This window comes from Lycium ferocissimum, chromosome 10 (assembly GCF_029784015.1).
Source record: "Lycium ferocissimum isolate CSIRO_LF1 chromosome 10, AGI_CSIRO_Lferr_CH_V1, whole genome shotgun sequence".
NCBI classification, from domain to species: Eukaryota; Viridiplantae; Streptophyta; class Magnoliopsida; order Solanales; family Solanaceae; genus Lycium; species Lycium ferocissimum.
Window position 1 is genome coordinate 7,501,459 of NC_081351.1, and position 12,555 is coordinate 7,514,013.

Genomic DNA, 12,555 nt, shown 5'->3' on the forward strand with positions numbered 1-12,555 from the left:
TTAATCGCGTGGCCGCCGCAACTGTGGCGATAGCGGGGCCGGCGCATAAACGGAACCGCCATTGCTACGAGCGCGGTCTTTGTTTCTCGAGGAACTTCGCTACGGTGTGGCAATTTCACGCCGCGGCGTTTTCGCTACGGCGAATGACGTCTGTGAAGCGCAGCGGTCAATGAGCCGGTGAGTTCTTGCCTCCAAATCATTTTTGTCCCCGAGCTCGCGGGAAAAATTTCAGCGACCGGCCATTTCAACACGATCATCCGTAAAACCAACCCCAACGAGGACAAAATGTCACCCGATGTCCAACCACCAAACAAAATATGGAAATACAGAAAAAGAAGCAAAATTGTTTTAACATTCAATGACCAAAAACCAAAATAAACCGTTGTCTTAAAATGAAAGGCCCTACAAGGGCTAACCCAATAGCAAGGGGGAGAACCCCAACCCCTCGTCTCGTCGTCACCTCGCCATATGAACCACTAGCTTTGCCACTCTTGGTGCCATCCTCTGTCTTGCTCATGAAGGAGTAATGCTCGGAATCATCTTTGTCCTCGGAAGCCCTCAAATCGGGTGCACATCAACCCGGAATGGCCATTGATGCTCGACCATACCCTGACAAGCACCTTGACTCGGGACCTGCTCCTCTGTTTCTCTTTCTCTAGGCCCGTTTAGAGCTTGAGAAGACGCTCACCATGGTCCTTGGCCATAGAAGTGTACACCGCCTCAAGGATTTCCAACTTGCTCTTCATCTCCCTATGCGTCTTCATCTATTTATCCATTTCCTCCTGAGTGCAATAACCAGCTGCGGTACCAGATGGACCAGCCTCTTTGGGAGGCACAGAAATCCCAACAATTACCTTATTCATATCCTCCATCTGCGAGCCCAGAAACTGGAATGATCCCTGAACCAGTGACGCTCTAGCTCCCTCTCCTTGGCTCACATTCACCCTGATGCCAGCAAGCATATTTCTTTTCTTGCTTTGGACTAGGAAACTGCAATTTTTGACCTTCAGTGGGTGGAACTCGATGTCGGTGTCGACCCACATATCATCAACGCTCTTTGGGACACCAGCCTTCTCACATAAGGCTGTGATAAGCTAAGAAAACATCGGGCTCGGCCCAGCCTCCTACACAAACTCCCTCGACTCCTAAACAATATGGTGACCCACGCTCACCTCCCGACGTCATCCAAGATGCAAGCTATCATACGGTCCGTACATAGGTGATGTCATAGGTGTTGCTCGAGGGCGCACACAGAAGAGTGATTATGTTCAACCACCTCCGAGCCTCGGCCATGACGTGGTACTTGATTTTGGACCCTTGCTGGTCGAGATCCACCAACTCGCCGTCCTTCTCGCCCACGAGCTTCGAGATCGACCACTCACCATTGCCCTCGTAGTCCTTTGCCTCCATCTTACTTGCTGGGATTGTCATCCAAGCCATTATGAGCATTGATCACCGGCCCAATTTTCCCACAACTCTTCAAATTTTAATTTTCGAATCGGGAGCAGATCGGTCCACTATTTTTAGCAAGGCATAGAACTCCCTTACCTAATGCTCGTTTGCCTTACCGGGATCCTCCACGAGCCGGCCCACTTAATTGTGTGCAACTGGTTTACAGAAATTCGAAGCACGTTCCTCTACTTTATCCATATCAAAGCCCTCTCCCAACAAAACCTTCATCATATATTTCAAAATGCTTTGTGACTTGGAGACTTGAAGCGAACACTATCCGGGATGATCACATTACGAGACATGTTCTTGGAATAGCGTACCTATAACAAGAAGCGAAAACTTTATCAACAATTGCGCCCCTAGACACATGTGTTATATGATGATTTATGAACCAAGAATCGAAGAAAAAATGACCCCCGTATGCCCAAAAAATCTACTAACACCGTTCGCAAATGCGAGCGGGTCTACTGCGCAATGGTCGGAAGCACCGCCACAGCGAGGCCGTAACAGCGGAACCCATCCGCTAGGATAAACAATTCCGCTACAATGAGCCTTGAGGCACTGTAGCGAACTCACCACATATAATGAGTCCCCTGTATCAGCGAAGACATCTTTTCCCCCTTTGTCCCGTGCCGCGCCATGGGCCGAGTCACGCCCGGGATAGCCTTGCTTCCGCCATTGGTACTCGTCATCCCCAATGTGCAACTCCGGCTATTTTCAAAAAAAAAAATTCCCCAAAATTTTGGCTCAAAAGCAGGTGTTTTACTCACAAAATCGGCTGATTATTCAAGCATGCAAGACTTCTAAACTTACAATGAATCATTTCAAGCACTGTACTAATTTCAAAATCTTTCAAACTTCAAAAAATCAAGAAAACCCACCCTTTATTTCCATGCTAATCACCTTAAAATCAGTCAAACCTATAGCATTACTGCTAAATGATGGAACTATTTCAATGTTAAACAAGTTATGAACTTTGGATTCTAACCCTCTACCTACCCGAGACCCAACACCATAAAAAAAAAAAAATTCAAACACTCAAAAAAATTCCGAGATTCAAGCATATTCGTCAGATTAATAGTTTAAAACTTATTCTAGCATGATCAGAAATGATTACGTACCTTAAACTGAAGTTTTTGAAGAAATTGCACCTCAGATTTTGAAGCGCTTTTGCCAAAAAATCTGCCCTTTTGAGAGAGCAGTGACGTGTTTAGTAGTGGTTATGTATTAGAGTATAGATAGGAAGCCTCTTGTTTGTATGCGAGGAAGTTAATGAGTAGTAATGTGGTGGGAGTGGAAGAGATTTCGGTGAGTAGAGGTAAAGTGAGGAAGGGAAAGGTGGACGGTGAACTTTAGAAGTCGAAAAAATGCCCGCTACCCGAGAGTTTTGGCCGCTCCAGGGGCACTATGGCGTCGAAGTAGGATGAAAGCCTGCACCAGATCGCCCAGCGGATGGTTTATCGCGCCCGACAAAGCGTACCCGACGGACCTATATCCGAATTAACGGGAACCCCGACCCCGCCAATCGCGAGTATGTACGCATCCGTCTTAATGTAATTCGAGTTGTTCCTAACCGTAGCGTGACCCGAAAATCCTTGTAGTCAAATAACGACACCACCAAAAATCGGTTGAGTTTCGATCTTTATGTTCTCTCCGGAAATAAACCATAGTTTGTATTAATAACGGTACGTTCCCAAGTTCGTGGGCGAGAAAAGATTCGAATGTGTGAGGATGTGTGACTTATGGCTGTGACATGGGTGTAACGTTGACCCATTTTTCGGCTTTCGTGTTATATCACCCCTCGTGGCCCCCATTCTAGTTCCGTATCGTTCGAGGACGAACAGTGGTTTAATTGGTATCTGATGTAACAACCCGTTAGGTAATTACTAAAATTCCTTAAAGTTCGAGTCCTAAAAGCATCGTTAATCAATGTATGGTTAGTGGCACAGAGGAATTGATTGTTAAATTGTTATGCAGTCAAATTAGTAAGGAATTAAAAATCATGGGGACCATATGGACTAGACCTTTTGCTACAGCGTGGGACGGACCGCTGCAACGGATTTGCCCCAGCGACAAAAACCTCGCTATAGTGAGCTCCAGACACGATGATCGGCCCCGGCGAAAGCGCCTCCTCCTCACGGCGCGTGAAGCAACGTCTCCGTTCGCCGCCGCGAATGGCATCCCCGCCTTAGTGAGTCCGCTACAGTGGACCATATGTCCGCCACAACGGACAATGTAGACGAATCGTGCCTATTTAATTCCCATTTTGGGATTTGACCTCATTCCTCTAAAAACCCTATATCTCAGCGGCCATTTGGGGTATTTTGGAGGAAATCCATGAAAGCTTGGGAAAGGTAAAATCATTAAACCCCATCCATTTCATTCTCTCTCTCTCTCTCTCTCTCTCTCTCTCTCTCTCTCTCTCTCATTTGTTACTTCTTTCACTAAGTTTATCTTCTAAGTTAATAAAAATAGTGGTTTTCAATAGTACAAACCTGGGTTAATAAAAGGGAATTCTTGGGTTAAAATCACGGCTAATCCTTGAACTAATCACCTAGATTCTACCAGGCTAAATAACCAACCTCAAATGCTAATCTTTTGCATTTTTACAAATGGGTTACAAATTGATTTCTTGAAATTAGGAGTTTTATAAAGGAAAGAGTTCCATTTAGGACTTAATTGATAAATTAGTAGTGAAACCTGGAATATTAGTCCATGGAAAGTCAATTTGGAAATAAATATAAATTCCAATTCTACCCTTATGAACCCGAAAGACAATTTCTAGAATCTGACTTTTGTTCTATTGGACCTGTTGACCTTCCTAGACCCTTCGTCGTGTGTCATGGTTCGAGAATGAGAAGACGAAGACAAATGGATGTTCGTGGCACATGCTCGCCCTCGAGGTAGGCTACGGCTTACTTATGTAGACTTCGATTAGTACTTCATATATGTTCAATAGAAAGTGATGGAGAAAGCTTGCCTAGGTCTCCAGACATGACGTTGGGTTGGATAGTTATAGGTTGGTATTGTTATGTGTGGTTATCGTATCGTCATTGTAGCTAGTGACCTGGTTATTTATGAGTGTTGTTGTAGTTATGTCTTGGTTGATGCCTACTTGCCGGGATATGTACTAGTATTGATGCTTGTTTACCTTTTTTGTTAGACTTCGGTTAGCGAATCATATGTATAGTTAGTGATTGTTGGAGAAAGCATGTAAACCTTCGAGTATGGAGCTTAGGATGGAATACTTAGGTTGGTATTGTTGACTACTATGGCTTGTCACTTTATTGTGTTCTATTGAGTTGTTGCTTTATTGTAAGTTGTTGGCTTGTCGCCACGTGATTGATTCTAGAGTTGATGCTTAGTGATTACCTTATGATTCAGAGAGCATAGTTATCATGGTTGAGGTTGTTGGAAAGGAAAGTAAGGTTATGATATTGATACCGTGATTGAGATATGTGTCCATGTGTGGCACCATTGATTCATATATATTCTTGTTGGCATTGTTATCATGCATTCGCTCATTTATACATATATTGGGATCCAGTTGCGCGCCGTAAAACTTACTTAGATCGGGTTGCACGTACTGCAACAATGACTCGGTTTGGGTTGCACGTTCCATAACATTGACTATTAGATGGGGCTGTGCGCCAAAACAAGTGCATGGACTTAGCGGTCCTCCATGGGTCATGACTGTTGAGGCGATGAGATATTCCGCCTGAAGTGTGTGTGTATCACTGCATTTGCATTGCATTCATCTCATATTTACATATGGTATTGTATTTGGGACTTCATGGTTGATATTTGGTGTTAGGTAGACTTGATAGGATTCTGAGATTGGTCTTCGGACTTGTACTTGATATGAGGAAATGGTATACGAAAACGGAACCCTAGGTCGAGTTAAGCTTAAGCGTGTTTAGTGGGGAGTTCCTTATCATTGGAAGTGAGAGTTTAATAGCTCAGACGATATTAATGAATTTGTAGATGATGATTGATAACGGTCCTTCTAATGGGTTCTAGCTTGGTTTGTTAGTTACGTTTGTGGGTGGAAATCATGGAGCCTTTTCCGGAAGCGTCTGTTAGAGTAAGCTAGTGATTGTATAGGTTGAGTTGAATTGATCCGATTGGTCGAACCTCTCCCTGTTATAGTTGTTGATTTTCTAAATACTTGCCTACCATACTTATCTATTATTCTCTATTGTTATTATGATTTCCTAATCGTTGTCGGTCTATGATGCTTACCAGTATGAGTGTTGTATTGATGCTACTCTTGCTACACCTTTTTTGGGGTGTAGATTGTTTCAGGTTGAGTTCGTGATTAGTAGCTTCCAAGGACGTGCCGGGGCTATCTTGAAGGTTATGTTATTCCCATTCTAAACAGGGTCGTCTTTCATTTATTGTTTTATTGTATTCGTACCTTAGAAGCTCTCTTACTAGTCTAGATCAGATCCTCAGGAACTAGTTGTAATAAAATTGTATTCATTGATCTTATTAAATATAAGACGGTTTCCATTGTTATGATGTTTAAGGTTGATATTTCTTGTATGAATTTTGGGAAAGGGTTCGTCTACTAGGTGGGAATAGGTAGGTGCCCGCACGGACCCGATTTTGGGTCGTGACTCTTATTTGTTGAGGAGTTATTTGATTGCTGAAAAGCTGTTGCAAGATTAGTTGGCCCCGGCATAATCACAGATACATTTGGGCCAAGAAGTAACTATACTCATGTCTCATGAAGGTGTTTGCATGAGAGATCTATCGACTATGAGCTTTAGTAATGTCATTCATCCCAGAATAATAATTCTTCTTAAATTTATGATTTGGAAATTTAGCTCTCCAATAGTGCAAAATGATTAAATCCATTCCTAAATGCTAAATTCATAATATGGTGGTTCTTACTCATGTCCTCGTAGTTCTCCCGGCTCTTTTTCTATTAGAATAATGATAAAGCATGTTTTTTCTAAATTAATGATAGAGTTTTGTTTTGGGAGATTTATAAGTCACAGCTGTTTACTATATGCAATCTGTTGGTCTTCTTTTTGTTAGTACCATTCCTTTGTATTTTGTTTTATTCTTTTATCTTTTTTCCTTTTTGCATTTTTTTTAATTAGCCAGAGAATTGAACTAGTGCTATGATTCAAATGATGACTTGAAGGGTGAAATTATTAGAAGAAGATTCTGCCGAGCAATTTTTTATCAAGATAATCTTTGACCTATTTTTAATTTAAATTATTATGTGTTATTTATTAACGGATCTAACTTATTTAAGCATTACCTTGATCTTAATCAGTGATGATATTATAGAAACATCATCAAATTCTTGAACACGGAGTAAATTGTACCCATAAAATTAACAATTACTATACATTTTTCATGTACAAAAATACAGAAAAAGCAATGATTAATTATTTCATGAATGAAAGATCAATCAATATTAGAAGACAATTATTTCAACAAAAATATGTTATTTTCGAACAATATGTAAAAGACAAAATTGATCGAACGTCATTCATTATAAATTTACAGTTCTTATAACATATGACAATGCCAGATCATCTATTTTTTGTTGAAATGCTCTTAGTATCGTTACTTTTACCATAAGCTTAATGAAGTCATTTGATCGCGCGAAGCGCGGGTAAATTACCTAGTACAATATAATTAGCATACATTAAACTCTTTATTAGGATTTAATTACTCAAAAAATAATTTGAAACTCTTTATTAGGATTTAATTACTCAAAAAATAATTTGAGTTCTACATGAAGAATTATGAAAATCTTAAATAATGTGAGAATTAAAGAAGGCATAGAGTCCCATTATATTTCTATAAATGATAGTGACTCGACCACATTTGAGAGTGAAATCCTTTAGATTAAAGTGTGTATCTGCTGTGGAAATTACTCCATAAGTGATCTTGTAAAAAACTGCTAAGACAATTGATTGTGGTAAAAGACATCCGTTCCTAAAAATAGTATGTTTTATTTTAATTTGCATAAGTCTCCGACTAGCTATTCATTCAACATAAATAATGGATTTACTCAAACTAAAAAAATAAGACGACATAAAACATAACATTCCCTTTTCATCGAAATAATTTATGGAATTACATTTTTGAGTTTAATCAACTTCACAAGTTTGGTAATGTGAGATTAAATTATTACAAAAGGTCACGGACTTAAGAACACTTGATCCTCTTATAAATTGATTATTGTATAACCAGAAAAATAATCTACTTGAAGAATCTATTATGGGACTTATTTTCTTTTGTATCCTCCATAATGATGATATTCATGCATTCACTCAATGTACCAAATGAGCCAAAGCTGTCATGACATGAGATTGAGCTGAAATTATTCCAGTAGTTGAAGGGTTTTGTCCTAAGACAATACAATAACCATCATCATTATTTTCCATTCCATGTGCCATGAGTTGCCATACTAAGCTTCCTGCCATGGTTCCCCCTTCTTTTGCCAAATTGTAGATATTTCCGTATACGCTACTCATGAATTTATCTCTTGGACCTTGACCTCTACTAGACTTTCCAAATTCAACTAGCACTAGAGGTTTCTTTAGTACTGTTCTTGCATCTTGCCAATGGCTTGTTATCCATCTTTTCATCCATGCCAATTGTGCATCATCCCTTTGTATGGATAACCTTAAAATGTAAAGAGTTTAAGTTTATGCATTAACGGTGCATAAAACATTTGTAAGATCATTATAGGTAAGTCTTTATATAAGCGTTGGTAACTTAATAAAAATATTACAATTATAATATGTAAAACTAAATTTTCTTTTTTGGTAGTATAGACTTCTTCATACTCCCTCCGTTTCAATTTGTTTGTCTTAGTTTAACTAGGCACAAAGTTTAAGAAGGTAAATAATATTTTTGAATCTTGCGTTCTTAAATTTAAAATATCTATAATGTACCAAAATACCTTTTAATCTTGTGGTTTTAAACTAGCCTTGTGGGATGTTAAGATTAAAGAGTTGCCAAATTAGAAAAAAACCATTCTTTTTTAAACAGACTAAAAAAATGTAAAACAAACAAATTGAAGCAAAGAGAGCAGTATATAATCATGTAAATTAGCGAGTGGAGAAAAAATGTTAACATACCACTGGTCAGTGTATGCATGGATAGTGGCAAAATCAATCTCTTTGATAAGATGGTTACTGATGAAATCTGTTCCGACTTGATAACCGGGATTAATTGATTTTCTTTCGGGAACAGAATCACCATAAAATCCCTCCATTCCAATCTCCAGCAAGTGTTTGTTGTCCAGTGACTTCACATAACTTGCCATTTCTTGAACTCAAGCCTAGAGCAATATTAGAAAACGAGAATTTAACGACAAAAAGTCAGTCATTTATATTTCTAAAAGTCAACACTACAAGAAAAAAGATATTTGGCAACAAAAATAAATAAATTATTGCATAAACTTTTTCCCAACGGTTGTTATTGCAACGACGTGCAACAACTTTTTTTTTTTTTTTGCCAAAAGTAATTTTTGCAACAATAATCAATACTATGGCAACAAAATTAAATTATTTGGCAACAAAAAAGTTCATTTGCCAACAATAAAACCAAGTTGTTGCCAAATATTAAATTTTTTGTTGTTATTTCTATACGCTCTTGTAGTGTCAATTAATTTGGAAATGAAATTTAAAGGAATTATTTGAGGCTCACATTAACAGTTTTCCAGAATAGTCAGCTTGATCGCGTGGCTCATTTATGAGTTTCCATGCCATGATTGTTGGATCATCTCTGTAAGTATCTCTAGTAATGGTATTGAACCTTGTAACAATTTTCTGAGCAATTTCACAAGAGCGTAAATTTAATTAAAAACCACCATACCAGGTTCTTAGTTTAGTTTTACTTAATAATGAAGGTAATATGTAGGTCAAAACAAGATTTCATTAATATCAACAGTAGTTGTTTCAGTAAAAACAAAAATCAATATGTTGCTACCCCCTACCTTAATGTGGTTATTGTAATGATTTTTTAGTATAGGATGAGTATAGAAATCATCGTCGCCATTAATTTGAGCCCCTGTATTTCGCGCCCCCTGAACATATTGAGCTTTTCCTCCAAAGTCGTTCCACTGGTTTACAAAGCTCAAGATTAGGCGAACACCATATTTCTTAGCCTCCGAGATCACGAAGTCCAAACCCTAAATCCAGAAAATACACAAATTAAATAACCCTAAATTTAGAAAACAATTAAAATAAGTATCTTACTAAGGATACATATCAATTTCTTTTAGAATTAAACCAGAAAAATACTTAGTACAAGGAATTTAAGTAATATAAGGGCAATGAATTTAACTAGGTATTACAGGGTATTAAACTCTATGTTCTACATTACTATATCAAACTTGATACGTAGAATTACATGTTATTGTAGGTCAACTTATTAAATGATAATGTAATTTTTTAAATTTTATGTTGTCACTGCGCAAAACATAAACCTTGATCTGAAAAACACGCTCATCGTAAATGCTGGGTGATACTTGTAAGGCTCTGTCACCTCCATCACTAAAAGCCCACGTACGGCAAACAGAAAGGTCAGCATGTCATATGGTGAGGAGGTATCCAATTTAAAGTGATCTTAACTTTCCTATTCTCAGGATTTGAGTTGTTGGTGAGATTTGCATACTCAGTAGCTTTACCATAGGAACTCTCAAACTTAGGGTGATCAGTTTTGTTATTGAAGAGATTGATGTTCCTATTAAACCATATTTCCCACAAGCAAAAAGGGATAAAGTTGCCAAATTTATGAGATGGTTCTTGTTTAGGTAATTTAGGAGTAGGAGGGATACGAGGGGTAATGAGAAACAACAAATGGGATTGGGTAATTGCCTTCACTAAAGGTTTGCCCAACACTACTAATACTCTTGCAAAACTAACAGCTATTATGCAAGGGCTTCAACTGGCTCAAGAACTTAACCTTAAGCCCCTGAAAATCAACAATGATTCCATTGAGGTAGTAAATATGTTGAAAAATGGTCACACTCCTTACAACTCTATCATCTCTGAATGAAGGCTCTTCATGCACAAGTTGGGTTGTCTGGTACCAAAGCACATAGACCGTGAGCAAAACAAGGTAGCAGACCTGTTGGCAAAGGAAGGTGCTAGGCAGAAGCTTTTTGATAGGGCTACGATCCATGCGGTTCCTCCTTTTTTTGTGAGGAAAGTGTCTTGGGAAGATATGATAGGAACTACTTATGAAAGGGATGTTAATTTTTATTATGTACAATAGCAATCTCGCCGAAGCATGTAACAGGCATAAGCCTAGACATTGGCTGACTCTTGTACATATATATATATGGCACTAGTATCTGATTAACCAAAAAAAAAAAATTATTGGGGTGATTCTTTTGTCTGCATAGTCATACTCTTAGGGTGTATTTTTTTTCTCGGTAAATAAGTGATTTTTCTACTCATTTTATTGTGTTTGGTATGCAAATCGAAAAATGTCATTTTAATAGCATTTGAATTTGGAGTGCAACTTTTGGTGATGGGGGTTAGCAAGGATTTGGTGGGGGGGGGGGGGGGGGAGGGATAAGTAAAAAAGTTTCACATTTCTTATAATTTTTTTTATAAAATTGACATAATCTATGGGGGAGGGGGTGGATATAAAATTGACATAATATATGGGGGAGGGGGTGGACAACGGTGGGGTGGTGGTAAGAAAAACTTTTTCATTTTTTTTAATTTTTTTATAAAAGTAAACAAAAAATTGGGCAGGGGATGAGGTAGAGTTGCAAAACTCTGCCTAGTGGGTGAGGTAGAGTTTTGATGGATATAAATTATTCATGCTATTTTAAATATAAAAAAATAAGTTTTTTAAAAAAACATGAATAAGTATATCCTATTCTCTCATATTTTCTGATAAATTCTGCAAGAAGAAGAACACTACCTGAAGAATAAAGAAGAAACAAATTGTCAAAGAAGTAAGCAAAGAATTCAATAGATGGAACCACGAATTCATAAGTCACAACCGTGGAGCTTTACATGTGGGAGTTACATAAAGACAACACTGGGAGTGATTTCAAAATCCACGGGTGTGACCACCATTCTCATACTCACACCCGTCAAATGTTGGCATCAAGAAAGAAGTTGCAGAATTCACGGGTGTGACCACCACTTTCATACTCATACTCGTCAAGTGTTGGCATCAAGAAAGAAGTTGCAAAATTCACTGGTGTGACCACCACTTTCATACTCACACCCGTCAAGTGTTGACATCAAGAAATAAGTTGCAAAATTCACGGGTATGACCACCACTTTCGTACTCACACCCGTCAAGTCTTGCCATAAAGAAAGAAGTTATAAAGGTCGCGGATGTGAGCACTACTTCAAGGAATGCATTCGTTGGGGGAGACACTACATTTTCCTATAAATAGAAGCATCACTTTGCTTACAAATCATCCAATAATTTACAAGACAAAGTGTTAATCTTGGTCTATTTCTCTTTTCTTTCCCTTGTAGGAAAAATATTTCTCCAAGTCTTTCAATATTTCTAGTTTCTTAAATTCATATTTTCTCTTTTCTAACTTCATAATGGAGTAATCTCTTTTTGTTGAGATAGCTAAAGAAACTTGGTGTAATGTTATATTATCTTATTTTAATTATTCCTCGTATTGATATTATTTAAGTGCCATACTTTGTGTTGGAATGATATATTCTACTAATCATTATCGTTACATAGTATATTTTGTGTTATGATTATAGTTATATTAATTTGTACTTCTAACTGGATGGAAATTAATATTATACTATAATAATCGCATAAAATATATATGTAATAATATTTTTAGTCATCTATCATTCTAAATCTTTGAACTTGCTTCTTTTAATCCTAATTCTCACGGAGGGTTTATTTCAAGTTAGTTCTTAGGTTTAAATCTTTATCTTATTTCTTTCCGTCCTAATTCTCACGGAGGGGGAGGGCTTATTTCGAGTTAGTTCTTAGGTCTAAATCTTTATCTTATTTCTTTCCGTCCTAATTCTTACGGAGGGACAGTCTCAAATAAGTTTATTGATTTGAGGGATCTCTATATTATTTCTTTCAATTCTAATTCTCGAGGAGGAATTGTTTCAAATAAGT

General features: G+C 37.8%; 1 pseudogene; it reads right to left on the reverse strand.

The window, feature by feature from the left end:
• Positions 1-7,748: 7,748 nt before the first annotated feature.
• On the reverse strand, positions 7,749-10,611 carry LOC132034571 (mannan endo-1,4-beta-mannosidase 1-like; annotated as a pseudogene).
• Positions 10,612-12,555: the final 1,944 nt, after the last annotated feature.